Source organism: Ambystoma mexicanum, chromosome 8 (assembly GCF_040938575.1).
Source record: "Ambystoma mexicanum isolate Mex_15411 chromosome 8, UKY_AmexF1_1, whole genome shotgun sequence".
NCBI lineage: Eukaryota > Metazoa > Chordata > Amphibia > Caudata > Ambystomatidae > Ambystoma > Ambystoma mexicanum.
Window position 1 is genome coordinate 348500779 of NC_090929.1, and position 21999 is coordinate 348522777.

Genomic DNA, 21999 nt, shown 5'->3' on the forward strand with positions numbered 1-21999 from the left:
GTGGGTAATTCACTTCCCGTCTCTTCTTTCTGATATTCAAATAATCCCAGTTTTGCCCTCCAGTCCATGTACGGGCCGGGAGACTGGTGTAAGTGAATGGGCCGTACCTTGTTCCCAGCCCCCCTTTCCGCTAGTCCGTCCCGCAGTGGGCCCACCGTGTTCCCCTGCCTGGGCTCAGACTCTGTCTTCGAACCTTATCTCTGTTCTTTACCTTGCAGTCCCGTGTCTGTGAGGGGGGGGTCGTACAACGGAGCCACCCCCTTCCTTCCCCTCCTTTAGGCGTGAGGTCCACTGCCTACTCCAGTGCTCTCTGTCTAGGAGCACAGCCCCACGTGCCGGGAATCTTCCCTAAGGCAGGCACACGCCCCAGGAGTATTTTCTGGGGGCCCTCACCTCTTCCCTATACACTCGACTTTCCTGGGGGTCCACTGGGCGGCGGGGGGAGCATTCAAGCTCAGATCCGGCTATCCCTCCTTGTGGTGGCTTCTCTTACTTTCTCTGTTCGGCTTGGGTCCTCGTTTGTTGGGGGCCAAGGGAGTACCCCCACAAGGAGGGCACAAGCCCCAGGTATTGACCCGGGGAACCACACCTTCATTGCTTCTCCTCAATTTGAGCTAATCTCCCGAGACCCCTCCAATCTTATCTGGGCTCACCTTGGATTTCTTCTGCGCACTCTCCTTCGGGTCTCTCACCTCATCCTCTGGCCTTCCTTCACTTTTCCCCATCCTGGTGGGGCTGTGTTCCCCCTAGACCTGCATCTCCAGCGTTCCCCGACTAGGTTATGTTATTTGAACTTTTACAGCGCACGGTCAGCAGAGGTATCTTGGGGCTATGGAAGAGAGAAAGAGGACTACCAACTATCTGCCACTGCTTGTTAAAATAAAAAGAGTCTTTAGGGACCTTCTAATGGCCAAATGCTTTGATAAGGCTTTAACAGATAGCGGAAGAATGTTCCACATTCGGGCAGCGGCCACTGAAAAAGCCCAACCTCCAAAACGCTCACGGCAATAGGGGGCCGCTACCAGCAGGCCTGCCGATGCGGAGCGTAATGAGCAGGAGGGGCAGTAGCAAACAAACTTGGACTGAAGGTATTCTGCCCCTAATCCATAGAGTGCCCGATGCACAATACAGAGTGTCTTAAACTCAATTCTCTGACTCACAGGGAGCCAGTGCAAGGCACGCAGCACCAGGAGATGCGAATTCCATACAGTGACCCAGTGGCTCGCCGGGCAGCCAGATTGTGTAGGCGCTGAAGCCGTTGGATCAGACCTTTAGGCTGTGCAAGATATAACGAGTTGCAATAATCCAACCGGCTAAGCACCAAGGCAGCAACAACCAGTGGATGGAGAGAAGCCGCCAAGAACGGAAGAACCTTCTTCAATGTCTTAAGATGGAAGTGACCAACTTTGCACACGGCAAAGACTTGGTCATTCATAGACAGAAAAGCCGAAAGGGTCACACCGAGATTCTTCACCTTTCTCACTGGAAAGAGGAGAGGACCCAAGAAGGAGGGCCATAAAGAAAACACCCACAGTGAAGGGTGAGGGGGGGCGCCTACCCCCACCACTTCTGTCTTGTCCCCATTCAATTTCAACCAGTTTTATCCCATCCACTCACCTATGGCAGTCAGGCACTGATGGAGGCGCGACGACACCTCAGCTGGATCAAGATCAAGGCGGATCAAAAACTGGGTGTCGTCGGCATACGAGTAGCACCCGACGCTGAGGGAGCGGATGAGACAAATGGATGGGCCAGATGTATATTTTGAAGAGAATGGGCGACAAGGCAGAACCCTGTGGAACGCCACAGGTGAGGTGGTAGGAGCGCAAAACGAAAGGAAGAAGAGAGAGCACCTGAGTGTGATCAGCCAGGAATGACGAGAACCAGGCTAGAACCTGACCTGCAATCCCAATCAGAGACAAATAGGTCAGCAGGGTGGGGTGGTCAGTGGTGTCAAAGGCCGATGATAGATCTAGAAGAATCAGGGCCCAAACCCCACCAGCATCAACCAGCCTGGTCATGTCATCCTGAAATGACACCAATACACTTTCCTTGCCCCGACCAGGCCTAAAACCCGATTGGGCAGGGCCAAGCAGTGTAGAGGATTCCAAAAAAGAAGAAAGACGAGGGAATACCAAAGACTCCAACAGCTTCATAGAAAAAGGAAGGAAATTAGAAAGAAGAGAAGGGTCCAATGAAGGTTTTTTCAAAAGGGCAATCACAGTGGCGATCTTAAGTTCTGCCGGTATGACCCCCGACTGACAGGAGGTATTTACCGCCGTAATAAGTTCCATAAGTACGTCAACAGAGATCTTTTTCATGACTACTAATGGAACCACATCAGAGGGTGAGCCTGATTTAATGCGCTTTATGGCCCCCATAACCATTTCCTCAGTGAAAGGAGGAAAAGTAGACCACTCTCTCACTTCAGTGGGGCCACCTATAACAGATGGTCCTCCTTCCGGAGCGGTAGGCAAGGAGGATGCTTGGATCATAGTGCAAATATCCTCAATCTTTGATATAAAGAACTGGGCCAAAGAATCACAGCGATCCTAATAAGGAGTAATCGCAGGAGTAATTTTCTCAGAAGAGGACAGCGATCTAACCACTGAGAAAAGTGCCTTGGGTTGACATAGAGCAGTCTCCTCTTTCTGAACAAAACAGGATTTTTTTACTTCTAGAATAGCAGAAGAATAAGCAGCTGAACACGCTTTGTATTGTGCTCTAAGATTGGGGTAATAGGCAATGCGCCACTTACGTTCCATCTGTCTAAGATTAATACGTGCAGCTTTAAGCATAGTGGTAAACGAAGGTTGAGTAGGGAGCCTATGTGGTTGAATAAGCCGCAGAGGGAGCGATATGTTGGCAGCTTCCAGCAGGGAGCACGACAAAGGTGGAAAAAGAGGAATCAGAAGCTGCTTGATACGTACTTTTGACCAACGTGACAAAACCCTGCAAATCTGCAGAGCGCCAGCCACACTTGCAATAGGCGGGTTTTGGGCTGAACCCAGTTCTTTTTGAGTGTGCAAGTAACCAGAAAGTGGTCAGACCAAAGAATCCGTTTTATAGATGGAACGGCCACAAGGTTATCATTAGCCAGCAGTAAATCCAATGTATTACCCAGTTTGTGCATAGGTCCAGTCCAATGACCAGCTGCTGGATGTAGAGATCAGTTTTTTCCCAGCTTAACTGATCCAGCATGGGGGCCTAAGGCCATTGGATTTTAAATCAAAATCACCCAAAACAATCAAATTGGTGTACTTCATCAAAAGATCAGCCACCAAATCCACAAACGGGTCAAGAAACCCTGCAGAAGAGCCGGGGCCGATAGACAATAAGAAGAAAATAGGTTAAGTGCAAAGAAATAACACATCTGACCAAGAAGGCTTTCATAGCTAAGTCCTGATCGAGGCTTAGCCTAGTGACCACCAATTCAGATTTAAAAATGACTGCCAACCCACCACCTACTTGTGATGTGGGTCGGTCTAGATTGATTATACTATAGTCATCAGGAATTGCCTGTACCAGAGCGGGAGCCAAGCTATCTCGGAGCCATGTCTCAGTAAGGTAGAATAACTCAGGGAGGCGATCCGACAGGAGGTCATGGACCTCAGCCGTGTGTGCGGGTAGAGAGCGAGGGTTAAGCAACATTTGCACTAAATCCTTAGGACTTTGAGCCTGCGAAGCAGACTGTTGCCCTTTAAACATAGTAGTTGATTCAATATTCACCTTCCAATTGTTAGGCAGAAACCTGTGCAGTTCCCTTAGGGACCACTGCAAAAGGCTTAGGACTACAGGTGTTGGCAGTAAACCCAATTGGTAGCAGTCTGTACCACCCAGATTTACCTGGTAGCTGTGGCTGAGCAGCCAGACTTCTCTCAAGAAGAGTTAGACAGTATATAGAGTATACAAAATAGGTACAGGGATACAGTAGCACAAGCAAACACTGACCAGAGCTTTGGTATAAAAGTATATAATTATTTATTTTAAAACACACTTGTAAAATACACTAACACTAACTTGGCAAGCAGGTTCAAACACAGTCACTATCAATATATATACATCCCTGATTACTTATTGAACAAGTCTTAGTTAAAACACCAATTATTTGCAGACAGAGGTGAGCGCTTAACCTAAAATGGCACTCCAATAAGTTAGTTAAAAAGGGAGGGAAAAGGTAGAATTAGGAGAGCACAATACCAACACTTTTAAAAGAACCACAGCAAGTCAGAAAAAGGCAGGGTCTACTGTTAGAGCAAGAAAGTTCATAGGCCAGGCCCACTCTTGGAGAGAGCAAGGCGGAATGTGTCCAAGATCACACAGTTGAATAATACTTTAAAAAGTCTTTGCAGATAGTTCAAAAAGGGTTGGGTCAGTTCAGAAAAAGTTAGTTAGCAAGTCCCAAGTCACCCCAGGATAGAGAGTCAAGGATTTACGGGACACCTTGAACAGTCTGTTGCAAGGGAGACCAGGCGGGACACAGTACCTGAAATGGTGAGAAAGCTCCACCGGGGGCAGTTGTTCCTGGCAGCGGGTGCAAGTCGGTGCTTCGTCCAGGGGAAGAGAAGATCTCGACGTGGAGGATAGCTGGAGGTCGTTGCACTGCCAGGAAAGAAACCAGCCGCAGAGTTTCCCGGTTAAAGGGTGCTACCCTTTTATTCGCGGTAGTGGTGAAGCGTGGCTATCCGGCTGCCCGGGTGCTTGGCACGGGCGATTCGACCACAAGACGATCCAGGAAGGCGAAAAGAGGGCGAACTGGTTAACTGGAGGAAGAAGACTCTCCGGGATGAAGATCTTCTCTGTCGTCGGGAAGTGGTGAGGCGGTTCAGCAGGGCTCCAGCAGTGGTGTCGTCGTTGCAGGTCGGCTCAGCTTCTCCCTCTTCAGATTCTTTGGTCCTGTGGCGACTTCTGAGGTTCCAGTCCCCAAAGCCCTGCTTTTATGCAGAAAACCCCCATTCATCAGTCCTAGCTGTCACTCAAACATGCTAAGTGGTGAGCCGGGCAGCTCACCACTGGGCCAATCACACAAGAGTGCGACTTGAGTTGCTGAGGCAACTCAGTCCAGGGTGTCTAAACCCCCTTCCCACACATCCTGTAGACCCAGACAGAGTGGCACCACTTTTGGAGGCTTCTGGGCAGAAGCCCGCCAAAAAGTGGAACAAAGGGCTCGACTTGGGTTGGAGTTACAGAGGCGAACACAAACGCCATTTTAAAACCGAGTCCTGGAAAAAAGACTCAACCGGGGAATAAATATTAAATAAATAACCCGGCGGTATCTTTAACACTGCACCAAAAAAAGTGGTGCGTTTAAAATGAATGGGAAAATCCCATAGGAAATATTCCGGTGGAATATTTCGCGTGGTAACCACTGCCACCAGCCAGAAACTCGACGAGGGGGGACTGCACAGTGCCCCCTCGAAAAACAGACCCAGGGGCAATCTTATTACCCCGACCAGTACTTCCACAATATGATGGTTTGTACTGGTTCTGTTCACAATTTAAGACTAGTAAAGTCAATGGTGACTTTACATGCCCTGGGAGACAGTAGTCAGTCCCAGGGTATGGAGTCTATGTTTGGGGGTCACTATGACATCCCTGTGTTACTGCACTGAGGGTGCTGTGTAACACATTTACCAAAAATACATGAAACCCTATGGAGTAAAAGACCCCATAGCCCATAAAACATATTACAAAGTCAAAGGATATCTCAAATCATGTCAAAGAGTGGGAGAAAGAGAATCTCACTCTTAGCAGGAGAAAAAAATAAACCCCAAAATTCCAGAAAAGCTGCTGGGGGACTCACTAGGTTTGGGAAATTAGCCTTAACAGAGAATTCTCCCCAACACCAATCGGTAGGAAACACAGTGTCCATAGGGGCAAAGGACAAATGCGCCCCTCTAGTATAGTGCAGCCTTTCATCCTACACATCCGAGACACAGACGGGCTTATCTTAAGCGCGCCTTTTTATTGCGCTGACGGCGTGCCCTCTGCACCCATCCGCTGCGTGGGCGTATGCACCGGCACATAAATGCTGAGCCAGCTGCGAGTGAGGCAGGAACCGCCCATTCGAAGAAAGGAAAAGAGGACATCCTCGTCAGCGGTGTCCCATCGTAAAATCAATAACAAAGTATCTAGCACATATTCTGGGTGGCTTCTGTGGGGTCCAGCCGTAGTCTCGATGATGCCAGGGGGAGGGCCAACGCTGGGATCTTCGATACTTACTGCACAGGCTTGGCAGGGGGCACTCAGAGTCCCCAATTGTTGGGGAGCCTCTGAGGTCGCTGTTAACAACACTCCTCACACCACTTCCTCTCCCCTGGGGTCAGAGGGCTCCCTTACATGTTCCACCATAGAGTCAGGTCCTTGTTTTTGGGCCTTGGGCAAGTCTGTTGCCTTTACTGTATTGTTCTTCCGCGCTGAGTCAGTGCCTAGGCTCAGAATCCAATATATCCCTTTAACTGGGCTAAGCTACGCAGCTGTATCTTCTTTGGGCCATAGTGTAGAACCTTAGCTGTGCAATTCTGTCCACGTAGCGGTTAGCGGGGGGTTGGGGTGGCTCCTGTCCCCCACTCTCTATTGAACATTGTGGCTCTTCAGATGCTGAGCCCCCAGTGGTGTCTGGGGCTTTTTTTGTTGGACTGCCTGCTCCAGTACAGGTGGAGGGGCCCACTGGTGGGGGGCAGCGCTCCAAGGGACAGAATGTCCCTCATCTCCCAAGGCAGCCAGTCGCACCTCTCCCTCGCCTCAACAGTCTTTCTTGATGTGGGGGCGGTGACGCTGCAAATCTTCTATCCCTCGCAGGGATGGCGCGCTGCGTGGGCACAACGCGAGGGAGAGTGCAGGGCTGACCACTCACCTCAGTTGCTGTGCTGCTCGTTGGGCGCCGGTCCACTTCCCCCCCAGCACTGTTGACCGCTCGGGGGCAGGCCGCGTCTCCGTTCTCATTCTCATCTTTATGGGGGCATTGGCGGCTCTGCCTTATGGCCGGGTGTATGGGCCACAATCCTGGAGGTCTCTCTATTTTGGAGCTGCGATGCAGCTCGGATCATCTATTGCTCCGCCTCCCAGACGAAGTCCCATATCTCTAGCTTTATGGGGTCTTCAACTTCCGTTATTGGCTTCCCCAGGCGCTCTTGGTGAAGGCTTGGAGCGGGGGGGTGGGGACCAACATAGATCTCTGGGGCTGATATGGGAGGGCTCAATCTCCTTTTTGGTCACGTCGGGGGGAGGAACAGACGCAGGGGAGCTACTGCATCCCAGTGCCCCCTGGTGGCTTCCCCCTGTACTTTAATAACTCGTCCCTCAAGTTTCTTTTATTCAAGGTCAGAGTCTCTCCCCTCCTGCTCCTCAGACCTTCCTGGACGGCTTCGCTGTCCCAGGGAAACGAGCAAGCTCTTGGCACAACGTTCAGAAAGATTAAGAAGCTTCTCGGCTTCCTTTGACGAATCCTTTCGGCTTCTTGGAGACACGACTCCCTCACCACGATTTCTCCTGCTTCAACCTGCAGCCTTGTATCTCAGCATCCTGAACGTAGTTCTTAACAGCCTCTGCTCAGCTGCTCGCCATCTAACCTGCTCTCCTTCACGAATTTGCCTTTGCATTCCTGGCTTTCCGTTCTCTCTTTGTTAATCTGGATTCCACCTTTTATACTTAGTTTGGTTCTCAATTGGATTCAGATGTTTGTGATCGTAGCTAAGTGCCTGACTTCGCCTGTCCTCATTAGAGGGACATTCATATAAAGAGAAAAGTCCTTTTGAATGTAGGTGTTTCGTCGTAACGTTATCAAGACGGGAGAAGCATTGAGGGTTCTGGGGATACCAGGGATCTGGCTGACAGTAGGCTGAGGGGATATCGGGTAGGGGGTTATTTGAAAGGGGGGGTACCAGGTCTCACCCTGGGGTAATCCCTCTGCAATCCCAAGGGACCCTCCACCAAGGTGATTCTCCCTCGCTAGTCCGCCACCAGGGTCATGATTCAAAAGTGATGGCCCTCCCCTGGCCACCTATTTGGAAGATTCCCCCGGGAGTGGGAAGGGAAAAATTCTAGGTTGTAAAAGTGCTGACCCGGAAACCTGCCATCAGGCCAGTGCAGAGATATTTGCCGCCTTGAGTGAAAGGTAAATTTACCGCCCCCACACACAAGGATGCATATATACATATATACCCTGAAGATTGCATGTCCTGTTCTAAACATGTAGTGCCTCTTCACATCCTCATCCCTCCACATGTTTTGTATGGATGGACATATTAAAATCACACTCTGAAACGCTCACACTCAACCAGGATTATTTATAAATGACCATACACAGTAAAATTACAGATAGTAGCCACTAGGCAACCGTACTCGCACTGCACACTTCCTGGCCCCGTTCATTCTCCCACCACACACACACTGCCGCTCTCTTTCCTTAAACTTCAGTGCAATCTTCAACCAAACCCAGAAACACAAACGGGGCACATACACAGTAGTTCCCATTTCACACACCTCCAAGCAATGTAAAGTTTCAGCAACTGAAGTGAAGACTTCTCGAACAAAAATAGCGCAGGCAGCAACTGTGTAAAGGTTGCCTCGCACATAGATGTTAGTCACAAGATGGTATTACAGGCTAAAAAAAAACACAATCCCATACTTCACCTGAGGCCAAACTGCCTTTCAGACATGTTCTTTCCTGTCACCTGTGCTTTTGGCTTGCTTGGTTTCTCCGAAAGCACCTGCTGCATTCAACGGGTCTCATTGCCCAGGAAGCACTCGAAAGGGTATGAACGCAACATTTCATGTCTCAATGAAGCTCTGCCATTAATCATACAAGTTATTTCTCTCTCGTCATCACCTTCACTAAAACAAATGCCGGCCACTTGTTGGCCTCATGGAAAATCTCAGGCTTGTCCGCACGCTCTTTATAACCTGCAATGCTGCTGCTGAACGCAAAGTGTGTGCATTTGCACGGGAACAGCATGGCACAGCCCAGGTGGGCTAACACGTTGCCTAAAGTAAATAGTGATTAATAAGGAGCAGGTTCGTTCTTCTTAATGGAAAAACACATCCATAGAAATATAACATTGTGCTACATTTCACCCTATAAAACGTGCACCTGTGTAGTAGAGTAGTAACTGTTTCAACGCCCATATGTCATTAGGAGGACTTGGTGCATTGGCAAATTAGTTTATCCGTTTCAGGAGGTCATTAAACGTTATCAATACCTGCAGAAACCAGATTTAAATGAAAAAGATGCTGCATAAAGCTCAGGTACTCATCTGCCGCCATGAAGCACCACTTTGTTTTCGTGGGAGCAGCATAGATTAAAGAGAGAAAGCGAACATGCCGAGAAAGCCTATGGCTAAGAGTGACGAGACAGAAGCACATCTGGACAGAAGTGTAAGAGTGAATAAATGCCGGAAGACATCTGAAGCAATCACGATGGTACTCGCACCCCAAGACTGTCCCAAGTTGGCTGAATGACCTTCAGCAAGTCTCTTTGTCAATTAATAATCAATAATTAAATTAACGTATGGGCAATCCAGTAATCATAAGGGAAGCAATAACTGCACAGATAAATATCTTCAGATTAAAAGGCACTGCTCCAAAAGGTCTTCCACATGTGACCCATAGTTTATAGATTGCATTTTAACTGGTAGGAGGAAAGCAGTCATAAATCCCTGAGAGTTTAATTCCCTTTTGTATCTTTGGCTTTGACATTTTACAGGAAAACAAACAACTGTGGACTCTATTGGAATTACTACAGAGGATTAGGCAGACAATTCCAATAAATACCTCTCTGCAATTAGGAATGCTCCTGTTCTTCCAGATTGTCTAGCAACCAGCTGTTCAGGAATGGTTCAGGATGGGCGAAGGGTCAGGCCTATGCCTGATGTACACTTTGCTCTGTCCCAGCCCTACCGAACATTTCAGTGGCACTTGCCCTCAAGGATTCTCCAGATTTCTCCGACATCTCAACAAGCATTGCCCCTGTGTCAAGGCTTAGAATATACTATGGGTACTTCCCACTTTTTTGATATCGGGGGACTGTGTCGTAAGGGGAAGACTTATCTGTTTGCTTAGGCAACAAGACTCTTGACCTCTATATGAATCTGCAAACCATTTATTATTATGACTCCTAATTGTTGCTCGTTGTTTGTCTGGTTGCGCCCTTAAGCCCCAGGGTCCATGGCTGCGCATAATAACTTCATTAAAGTAAAGTAACAATATAATCAAAGGCAAACAGGAAACAGACTACCCCTCCCTTTTCCACGTCTACTAATAACCTTACACTATGCTATGTGCTATGTTTGAAAAAATCCACTGCACCTCTGCCAGAAATCCTGGCAGGGAGATACAACGTGTGGTGTGGGCAGGCTAATGGCGGTGAGTGGTGAATCCAGGGCGAAGTGCAGGTCCGCAGCAGCAGGTTCAGTGACGTCTTTAGGGGAGAGCAAACGGGGCCCTTGCAGGGAGTGGGGGGGCACCTGGGGTCCCATGATTCGGAGCCTATTCAGCGAGTCAGGGAATCCAAAGGATTCTGAATGGCCAGAAAAATGTGCCTGTGTGTGCGCACGTCTAATAATGGGGGTTAGGAGTAAAAGCAGAGTGCAACAAGTCAATACATATACATTCGGTAGGAAGTGCACTGAGTTTATATACGTGGCCATTGCTTTGTGCCGTTGTGGCAGCATGCTGCATATGGGCACAGCATGCAGCCAGAATTACATTCATTTCCCAAGCATCTGGCATTGTTGAAAGGTTCATGTGACAGCAGAAAGCCTTGCTCTGCACGGACAGAAAAGGCTACTTTGAGAGACATCATTGGAAAGCACGACATACCGCGGCAGAAGCCCCTTTGCTTTTGGAGGAGAAGGCAAGCTAGGAAGTGCGTCACAAATTATTTGTGATTGGAAGTGATTGGCCCACGCCACAGTGACGCGAGATGGCAGCAGTAACGTAGCGCAGGCATCACGTTTCAGGTCACAGTTGAGACTTGCCAACGTGACAGTTCCCGCAGGGCTCGAGAGACTTTGAAGACGAGCAAAGAAGGTTTTTGACAAGCTTAACTTCAAAGTAGCATTGGTTAACGTATGCAGGGTCAATTCTCTTGCAGCCAGAGTAATATGCCTAAGTGCTGTAAAATTAAATTATGTTTAAATCACAAAAAGGTATACACTGGAGCAAATCAAGAGATATCCATTTCACATCTGCACCTGTTACCTAATAATGGACTTAAAGCCAGAAAACGAGTGAATATGGAGATTAGGGGAGTCTCTGTGAGAAAAAACTGTGAATATCATTTACACATCAAGATTTGCTTTACTGTCAGGCTTTGTGAATCGGATGCAAGGTAGCAGGTGCTTATCAGAGATGGGTAGCAGGTGCATATCGGAGATGGATTGGTAGAAGGTGCCCATCAGAGATATCGGTGATGGGGGACCCCCCCCAATCACCCATGGCCGCAGACAGCCAACACCACAAGGGACCCCCCATCACCTGCGAACACACCCTGCAGGCAGCCCACACCACAAGGGCCCCCCCATCAACCGTGAGCAGGAGGTGCCTATCAGAGATGGGCATCTCCGGATTTGCTAAGGTGCATATGTACGTGACTCACTCACGCCCGCTGTGTTAATTCAGGGTGTCTGCAACTGCTTATTCGATACATAATTCACAGATATTGTGCCTTTTGTCATCTGTGTGGCCATTAGTGAAGGACTGGAGTTGTGGTCACCTCGAGTCGTACCTGACTTGACATAGATCGTTTTCAAAGGGACTTGAGCGTCATGTTTGTCAGATAAGAATTTGTGGTTAGAAAATGGCCAATTAATGATCTAGGTCTACTTTCAAAACATTCAAAGCTCTCTGTATGTGTCAACCGTTGTCCCTCTGTTGCAAACCATAATTGGCGGTGTCGTAGATCAAGATTGCGACCAGACACTGACTATTCCTAAGAATGCTACGAGCCTTTAGTTATTCGATTTAGGTTTGTGTCCTAGACGACCTCTGACTCGATCAGTGTCAAAGCGCATGGAGCCATTGGACAAGTAATGCCTTAATTTTTCACATTGGGAGGGGACATGGGTATCAGGGGTGTGGGGGGCATGGGTTTCAGAGGGGGGCCCCCAAGGCTGTCTGTGCCCCAGGCCCCGAAACTGTTAAGATGGCCCTGAGCGGGTTCATTGGGCTCGCTGCCCCGGAGGCGGCGACAACGTGTGTAGAGCAAGCCGCCCGGTAAGAAAGACCTGGAGCTTGAGGGGGGGAAGCAGCGAGTAAGTGGCTGTTGGGGCTGGCCCTGCCGGGTGGCGCCATAATCAACGGTGGGCGAGAAAAGTCACGGAGACACTGGGATGGAAGTGGTTTCGGGTGAGAGATGCCGTGGTCCAGTCGGCTTCAGTGAGGTGAACACCCGGCGGCGTTAACAGCAGCGGCAGGGTGCACCCTGATCGGCACCAGCAAGTCACACTGAAGTGAAGAACAGCATCACTTGCATAATAAAAAGGGGGAAAGACGTGGCAGAGCATACACCAGCGCACTCAGCCAGCACTTCAAATTGGACTCGCAGACCCTGGAACTGGGACGCATGGCTGGTGGGGTCAAGGGCCGATCCTCCTAACACCGCTGGGCAGGGGGTGAGCCGTATCAACGGTACACGCAGGCCCGGCCGCCCGCTGGAGCCAAAGCAGAGACCTGGCGCAGTGGCAATTAGGGAAGAGCGCACTGGGTATGGAGAGCCAGCGCTGCACCTAAGGAGACAAGACAGCCTCAGGCCTAAGAAAGGAGGACGCGGCCAGGTCCGACAAAAGTTTGATTACCCAGGAAAGTGACTGGGCCTATCATCTAGTGGCACGCAAGGTGGGTCCTCGGCTGGGGGCTCGAAGGAGGGTATCCTCACCCCACACAAGAAGTAGGCGAGGCAGTACATGGCCCGTGCTGGTGAGGGCCACCTGGAGAGCGGGCCATCAGGCAGAAAACCACAGGCCCACCCCCCTGATGAGAGGCACAGCCCGCAGCAGCCCAGGCCAAGCAGGCAGACATAGGGAGAGGACCGGAGCAGGAATCGGAACAGGCGAGGGGTCCAAATATTCCCCCCGTCGGGGGGAGGGCATGGGGAGGGCCTGAGGAGGCAAGTGCACGATACACGTGGCAGATCCAGAAAAGTGGAGGCGAGTGCACACCCGATCTCTGAGCAGCTAGAGGGCATTTCTCTCCGGCGCACCATGGACATGTCAAGGCACAAGCAGAGGGAACCTAAGGAGGGGATCCCGATCCCCAAAGAAGCCTCAGGATGGCACACTTCAGAAGTTATGGAGGAGAGAAGGGGAGCCAGATCCTCACGAGGAACATGCATCACCAGGTAGGGAAGAGTCAGTTGAGTCCCCGGGCAGGATGGAAGGGCAAGCAATAACCAGCAAGGTTCTCCAGCGCTGCTTCCAGGAGTTCAGTGAAAAGATGACAGAGACCTTACAATCCCAGCTAATCCTGATCAGGACTGAACTTGCACAATCTCTCCAACAGGTGAAGCGGGACACTGCGGAGCTGCTGGAGAGAACGAATGCAGCGGAATCGATCATCCAGGAACTGTTGGAGGACGCACACAAGACAGACACCCTAGTAGAACAATTGGCAAGGGTCACCCAAAATCTGGAGATTCTAAGTGAAGATCTTGAAAATCGCTCCAGAAGATCCAACATAAGGATAAAGGGGTTGCTGTAGAGCGTGGAGGATCGAGATGTGCAAGAAACGACAACAAATTGTCACGGACCTCCTGCCGCTGGATACAGGTGAGGAGGTCTCTCTGGATCAGATTCATCGTGCGGGCCCGAAAAGAGGGGAACTGGCGCCAGGCCAAGAGATGTGGTAGTGGCGCTCCAACAATATGGACAAAAAGGGGAACATACTAGCAAAAGCCAGGAAGGCGGGCCCACTCAAGGTCAATGGCACGGAGATCCAACTGTGCCAAGATCTAGCTCAATTGACACTGATGAAGTGCAGAATGACGGGCCGGTGGTCAAGGAACTGACACAGGCCCAAGTAAGGTATAAGAGGGCTTTTACTTTCGGCCTCCTATTCACGTGGGAGGGCTGTCCACATCGTATAACCACCTCAAAGAAGTGCTGCGGCTCCTGAACCTCGGCAAAGAGGGGAGCCAAACAGTTCGACCGGAGACCGCCTTGCCAGACTGTCAAGAGGAAGCTATGAGAATGGAGGAGAGTTCCCGGAAGCCAAAAAAAAGAGGTCCCGAGCGGCCCAGCCAGAGTGAGGGGGGGGGTTGGTCAGAGACCTCCCTGCCTGAGGGGGAATGAACCCGCACCGGATCAGACCAATCATTCTACGTTTTCAGGCGGTGAGGGATGGATGAAGTGGGACTATCTCTGTCAGTGGGGGAGAGCACTAGGGGAGGACGTTGAGGGAGGGGGGGTAGTGTGGTGACGGGCCATGAATCAGATTTAGTTATTGGTCCAAGTAGATCTACACGGTTTTTCTCCGGGTGTCTAGCGAGACTTGATCGCCATGGTATGGCACATGGTTGGAGGGGTTGGGGGAGGAGAAGGGCGAGTCTGACCGGAGAGGGGATGGGGGGGGGGGATCAGTTGGGAAGGGGAGGGGGGGACAGCAGGTCATAGATGATACCGGCCTACAAGATGGTCATGGGGAATAGCCACTTGTTCCAGCTGCTTACACTCAATATTAGGGGGTTAACCTCCCCCATCAAATGGAAAAAGGTAGACCACTTCCTGGGAAGGGAAAATCCCGAAATTGTGACCCTACAAGAATCCCATATACGCAAAAGGGATAATCATAAATTGAGACTTAAGGGCTACCCCCATATAATCCAATCCAATGCCATGGGGAAGACGGGTGGAGTACTTATCGCCTTTAAGGTTTAAGGAAATAGCGGGGCTACGCATCGGGGCTATTGAGGTGGACAGGGAAGGCAGGTATGCCTTAAGCCGCTTATGATGGGGATGAGTACAATACACCCTAGCTACTATACATGCACCAAACACGGGGGCAGGATGGGTTCATACAGGGGATGTTGGCGAAGCTGCAAAGATTTGCAGAGGGGCAAATGATAGTGACCAGTGATTTCAACATAGCTTGGGACCCACAGAAAGACAGGAGTGGAAAGGCACACCCGGTTCGGGGGCACAATGGTGAAATTAAGAACGCAAATGGCTCATTTAGTCCTGGTGGACACCTGGAGGGATGTGCGTGGGGTGACCAAAAGGTACATATTCTTTTCCAATGTAGACTGGACCTTCTGTAGGATCGACTATATCTGGGTCTCTAACACCTTGCTGGGCCAGGTTCGGGCGTGGACGATGGGGCCATGACCCTATCTGATCATGCCCCTCTCATGGTTACGATACACCAAGAAAGGATTGGGTCAGAGCTCTGGAGGTGGACATTTCCGGATCAGCTGTTAAACGATCCTGCAATACGGGATAGGATTGGAGAGTTTTTCAAACAGAATAGGACCCTGGATGTGCAAGAGCATATGCTGTAGGATGCCTTTAAGGCAACCATTAGGGGCAAACGAATTGCGTGAAAGGTCCAGTGGGGCAGGCAACTACGCAGCCTCCAAGTGCCTTCCGAGGCGCAGCTACAGTAGGCTAGAATGGTAACGGATAAGGGGATGGCACTCAGAAGAGAATATAGAGGTATTAAGGGACAGTTGGACCTGCTCCAGACTAAGCAGGCTGAAAAATCCCTCTGATACACACAACGGTATTACATAAAGGTGAACAAGGCTGATTGCATGCTTGCAAGACAAGTCAGGAAGAAAGAGACCTCAAGGGTAATTCTCCAGATTAACACGGGGAAAGAGGGTCTTAGCTCCTCCTCGGAAGACATAATGCAGACCTTTACAGACTTTTATTCCACCTTGTACACCCCTGATTCCCCAGAGGTGGAGAAGCAAGAGGCCTATCTTGCTACATGCCTGTTGACCGTGATCACCCCAGGAGAGAGGGAGCTAATAGAAGGGGACATAACGCCAGAAGTACGAATGGCAATTGCATTGCTACCGGTAAAAAAAGAACCAAGGCCGGACGGTTTCCCGGCAAGCTTCTACAAGACATACAAGGAGGCACTGATCCTGGGTACTGGCTTCCCTCTTTAACTCCTTTGCAAACAATGGGCGCATAACCCAAACAATGGAAGAAGCTAAGGTGGTGTTTTCCCCCAACCCTAACAAAGACAACACGCAATGTGGGTCCTATAGACCGATAGCCATGATTAAGTGGAATGCAAAGCTATTCCCAAAAATATTAGCAACTAGATTAGAAAATATACTTCCCGCCCTGGTTAACCCAGATCAGTCAGCCGTTCTCAAAGGAAGGCGAACGTTTGACAATATACGACGGGTATGTCACATCATAGAAAAAGTCAACAAAACATGCATACCGGCGATGGCCGTTTAGTGCAGGCAATTATCAAACTCGCACACCGCGATTAGCCATCAACGGCCTCCTATCAGAAGGGATAAAAGTCTCTTGGGGCACCAAGCAGGGATGTCCCCGATCTTACACGCACTTTATCTAGAACCTTTACTGTTGCGTATTCGGGACTGTAGAGACATTAGGGGAATCTTGTTCGGGAGCAAGGACCACAAAATAGTGGCATTTGCAGATATGATATGTTGTTCACCATTACAGACCCGGACAGATCACTACCAGTGGTGGCGAAAAGGCTGGGAGAATTTGGGGCGTAGAGGGCCTGAAAATAAATGCCCAAAAGTAAGAATTTATGTACATAGCGGGGAGGGGAGGAGCGCCACTGACGGGAACGTTGATGACTTGCCCTTATAGCACGTATAGATTGTTTCAGGATTTTTTGTGGGGATTTGGGAAGAGAGCCAAGATTCCCCGGTACATTATGGTCCGGAAAGTTAAAGATGGGGGTTTTGGGTACCCAGTATTGAAAAATTATGGTAGTGGTTTTATGTTAAAGAAAGTGCTGATTACACTGGTGAGGATCTGAACCAGGTGCCGTGGTGGGTACAAATTGCGATGCAGCGGTTTTTGCCTTATGATATTAAAAGTTTGTTTTCTTTTGGAAAGTTGCCTAAGAGGGTACGGTGTTTGAAATCGGTATTAGCTACCAAAGAAGCATTGTCGTTGTGGATAGTGGGAACTAGTCAGGGTCTATATCTTTATGAAAAGGCTTCCCTTTGGCATAATCCTGGTTTGCAGTTTAATAATAAGGTACTGACTTGGAAAAGTTGGATTCAGAGAGGTGTTTTAACTACTGGCGATGTGTGGAGTGATGCTGGGGTAGTACCTTACAGGGAATTGAGAAGGTATGATATTTTAGTAGCTTTACTCTCGGAACGGAGAGACATTTTAGATACTCCATTTTTGAAAAAGCCAGGGAATTTTGATATATTTGAAATTGGATTTCGAAAAGTGTCTACATTTATGCAGTTTATGCAACCGGATGGGCAATGGTTGGACTCATGGGAAAAGTTGAGGTTATCATGGACTGAGGAGTTGGGCAGGGAACTCGCATCAAGAGAATGGGAAAATATTTGGAGAGTACTGACGACAGCCAAAGTGGACTTGCAATTACGCTACATACATCAAAGGATATTGGGCAGAATATATTGGACTCCAGTACGTAAGTGCAAATTGGGGTTAGTTAGTGATGATCTGTGTTGGGGTTGTGGGAAGGAACAGGGTACTCTGTTACATATGTTGTGGCATTATGAAAGGGTGGTGAGTTTCTGGAGGGAGGTTATTGACAGGATCGACCAATCTGGAACATTGTTTACCAACGCAATCCCTTAGTGGTCATCCTCTTGTTATATGGTGGTGGCCGTGATATAAGTTGGGTGATATTGTGTGGGGTGCGTAAAGTTTTGTTGGTGGCGGCTAAATAGGTGATGAAGGTCTGGAAGACACAGAAGAAGCCGACAGTGGAGGAGTGGATTTTGGATGTTAAAGCTTTATCAAGATTTGAAAAAACAATGTTTAGTAAACAAAACAAGGAAGACCTTTATGATGAAATGTGGGAGAGCTTTACTGACCTTTATGGTTGATGCTAGGTTGGGTTATGGAGTAGAGTGAAATTATCTACTTTCAGGTATTATACATATAGGGGGGGGATTTTTGTTTTTGGAGTGGTTGTTTTGTGTAGTCTTGTTTGTCTGTTGTTATTTCTGTTGTTATTTGTTTGGTGCATCTGGTTTGGTTTTAGGTTAGTCTTAAAGTTTGATATGGTGGAATACAGGGTTATGGTGTGCAATTCTACTGTATTTGCTTTCCGCTATTGTGTATTTTGCGATTCTATGACCTATGATGTTAATACTGTTTGTTGAATCTTGTTGAAAATAAGAAATAAAGAGTATAAAAGGGCCGAAAAGGGCCTTAGATATCTGGGAGTACAGATCACAACCTCGTTAGACACCCTATATCAGGCCAACTACGTCCTGCTATTAGTGTTGGTTAGACAATAGCTAGATGAACACGGTTCTCTCTCAATATCCTGGTTATGGATGATCAACGTCATCAAAAGGGTAATTCTTCCCAGGGTGTTATATTACTTCCAACCCCTACCGATTGCTCTTCCACAGAAATTCTTCCAGGCTATCCACAAGATGGCAGGCATTTTTATTTGGAAAGGGAAAAAGCTGAGGGTATCTTGGAAAATGCTAACAATGCCCACAAGCTTCAGAGGGATGGGGCCCTGAATTTTCATAAATATAATAAAGCGGCCCAACTACGGATAATAAGGGAATGGTTCTCGGGGAGTGGGGACAAAGTGTGGTAGAGGGTGGGCAGGGGGGTGGTGGGCAGACCTCTGAAGGAAGTTTTGTGGTGCCCGAAAGGGGAAAGACCGAGCACTATGTACCATAGTCAAATAACAGCCTTGGTGGGGGACGTATGGGACACATTGGTCAAACATATGGGGGTCAATGACATTTCCCTCCCCAATAACACTGTTGTTTTCGGAACCTCCAATTTAGACCAGGGAAGGAACAGGGAGCATACACCCGATGGGAAGAAGGGGGATGCCAGAAGATAAGGGACATGTGGAAGCCCAAGAAATTAGGATCTTCCTGCATTGCAAGGAGCAATTCGGGCTGGGGGAACAGGAAAGGTTCAGATGCGTTCAGTTAAGACATTGGCTAATGGTGCCAGTGAACAGATAAGCTGCAATTAGGGAGCTTACCCCCTTCGAAAAGTATGTGACGACCAATACGGGGGACCATCATATTATATCGGCAGTGTATAAACTGCTCTCCAAGCCCCAGGTATGCCCAAACTGGTCCTATATGAAAAGGTGGGAGAGGAATCTGGGGAGAGCAATAGAGGAGGACCAGTGGTGGAAATTATGGAAGAACATCCCAGCACTCGCGAGGGCCGTGCCAATTCAGGAGATGTGGGTGAACATAATGGTACAAAGGCACCTGACCCCAGAAAAATGGCAAAGATGCTATCTGGCGGTGTCAGGGGCATGGTGGAGTGGGTGTGGGGATAGAGGCGCTTGGGAGCACATCTGGTGGGGATGCCCAATTATCATACCCTTTTGGGACAGCATCAATGGGGCAATGAAGATCATGTTTGCCTAGCACACCAATAGGAATTATGCAGAGGCACTGATGGGCATGGGGGAGGGGAGGTGCTTGAGACTTTACCTATGAAGGCCCACCGCAAAGCCTATATGATATGGCGGCACTAGCATTAACGGCCCAGAAGTGGAAGACACCGGAAGCCCCCTCTGAGCATGAATGGATTGCAAGAATATGGCATTACGTATCCTTAGAATGGGTGACATATGCGCTCCAGTGGGAGCGGGGGAGGTTCAAAGATGACTAGAACTTGGTATCGGGCTACCTGCAGGAGGACTTCCATATCAACTGATGCCCTCAGAGACTTCGGGTATTGGAACTCATAAGGGATGAGCGCCGAAAAGGAAGGGGTGGCGAGGCCGGGATTATGGACAAATGAAAGTGGGCTGCTGTCGGGGGAGAGGGGGTTGTTTGGGGGGGGGGAGTTGGAAGGAGGGGCGCGTCTGATGTTTTGCTCTATGGAAAAGGTCAATAAAAACAAGTTTTTAAAAAATAAAAAGTTTTATATTTCATAACGGTTGGTAAAAAACTGTTCATATTGCAAAAAGTATTAAAAAACATGGGTACTGTCACTTTGCAAAATACTTGGACGTCCCAAGACATGTTTAAAAACAAACATCTTATCACACTGTGGGGTTAGTATACAATTGTGACAATGCTACTAATTTTATTTTTGTACCACAACCAGAACAACAAGGTTCTGGTAAAAGCACAACCTAGACACCCAACCACACGTTAGACCTTTCATGTACATTCCTCAGATCACTGTATCTGCGCGGTGCAATTCACTCTGGATCTTATACAATAATATATTTCGTACAGAGAGGTGGCACGTTGTGGAAAAGACCTAATCAGACAAAAAAGGAACATCTGACTCATAACTATTTAATCAGACTATGGGTTGGCACACTGTGTTTCTGGCCCTTATGAGATATGTCTATCCTAGACATTCCCATCTGATCGACAAAGGTCCTTCATCAGGACATAAAAGAACTTATAATAGGTGTGGTTTATTGTTGATTTCCAAGACACTTTTTCATGTGAAGAACTGTGAAAGACATAAAACAGACGAAGTGTCCCATTAAAAATGGATCTCTGGCATACTGGATTAATTCCTTGTACGTCCAAACAAACAAGCATAGCTCAACACTAACCTCTTTATTTTTTCCACGTGTTTACGACAGATTTATGTATTTTCTTTCAGTGGATTAACTCCCCATCAACTTCCAAAACCTCCTTCAATAAACAGAATCTTGCATTATTACTATTGTGTTGGTTTCTCAATAGGTCAGGTCTTGATCCAAAACAGTTATTACCTTCTTACTTCTTCTCCCGACTAATCTGGATATATGTGAAGCATTGGGATACTGGTCCTATCTTCTCTTGTTCTTCTTATCTCCTCACTCAAAGAGGGGGGAATACTGCAACAAAAAATAAACTACATGTTCAAACATTTTCCTGTTTTATTTTTATTTTGTATCTGTGTCAAGGCTTGCCAACAGATCTGATTGTATACTTCACTCCATATCCTTTCAAAGTTCACATGTCAAGGCTTTAATGGTATTGGATCCCACAAATGCTACTTCAGCAAACCACATGGGTGAGAAAAGTAATGCTAACTGGTGTCATCAATGATGAATGAGAAGAGCAGGTAAACTCTTATTGTTGTTATTACTTCCGGTGTGACACCAATATGTAGCTGAGAGGAAATCACAACTGGAAAAGCTAATGAAACACACACGTACACCTTGAAAAATACTCATGCATAGTAATGTTCAAATAGTTTAAAAGGAATCAATATGTTGAGGCATTTTAATGAAGAAGTTCAGAGTGCTAATTCAAATGTGCAACATAATTATGTCTAAGTCTGAGAGCTGTGATAAATCCTACAGATTCCTCACTAAACCCCCTGCCTAGTCTCCTCCCAGGTGGCCAGGGAAAGGCAGATGCTTTCTGATCCTGACCTTGGGGGTGATGTACTGCGAGAGGATCAACTGGCAGGAGACAAGGCCCAAGTTGGTGAGGAGTTCACGTGTAATGAGAGGCAGTATTTGTCCTTTAAAAGGGAGAACCTTTTAAAATTGCCAAATCAGGTAATGGCCTATTGTCATTATGATGTATCTGAACCACATACAAGATTCGTGTATATGGGCACAAATGACCTAGAACTTGAACAAACTCTGCAGGATAAAAATCCTCCTTACTCCCAAAGGTATGATGGAAGGGAACATAAAAATGTTGCCTTAAATAAACTGCCTTTCTCTCTAACAACACATTCTAATACTAATGGTTTCCTCCCTAAATAACTTTGACTAGACGTGCCGACGGCGGCTCCCGCACCTCGAGGCCTTTGTCCGGGACCCACCACCCCCTGAGGGCACCTCGCAGCGGCGGAGGAAGTGTGCGGGGCTGGGTTGACCAGGCGGCCAGGCGGCGTGGATCTT

General features: G+C 48.3%; 1 protein-coding gene across 3 annotated transcripts in view; it reads right to left on the reverse strand.

The window, feature by feature from the left end:
- PNPLA7 (patatin like phospholipase domain containing 7) overlaps positions 1-21999 on the reverse strand; it is a 2986886-nt gene that overhangs the window by 2882623 nt on the left and 82264 nt on the right. Inside the window, exons 2-3 of one of the 3 annotated variants that reach the window (XM_069609798.1) lie at positions 20872-20976; positions 20710-20791 (exon numbers count right to left, since the gene is read on the reverse strand). The exons of 1 other annotated variant lie outside the window; for it this stretch is intronic. The gene's annotated coding sequence lies outside the window, so the exon portion shown is untranslated. The remainder of the gene's footprint in view (positions 1-20709; positions 20792-20871; positions 20977-21999) is intronic. One more of the 3 variants, XM_069609797.1, reaches the window with a different exon arrangement.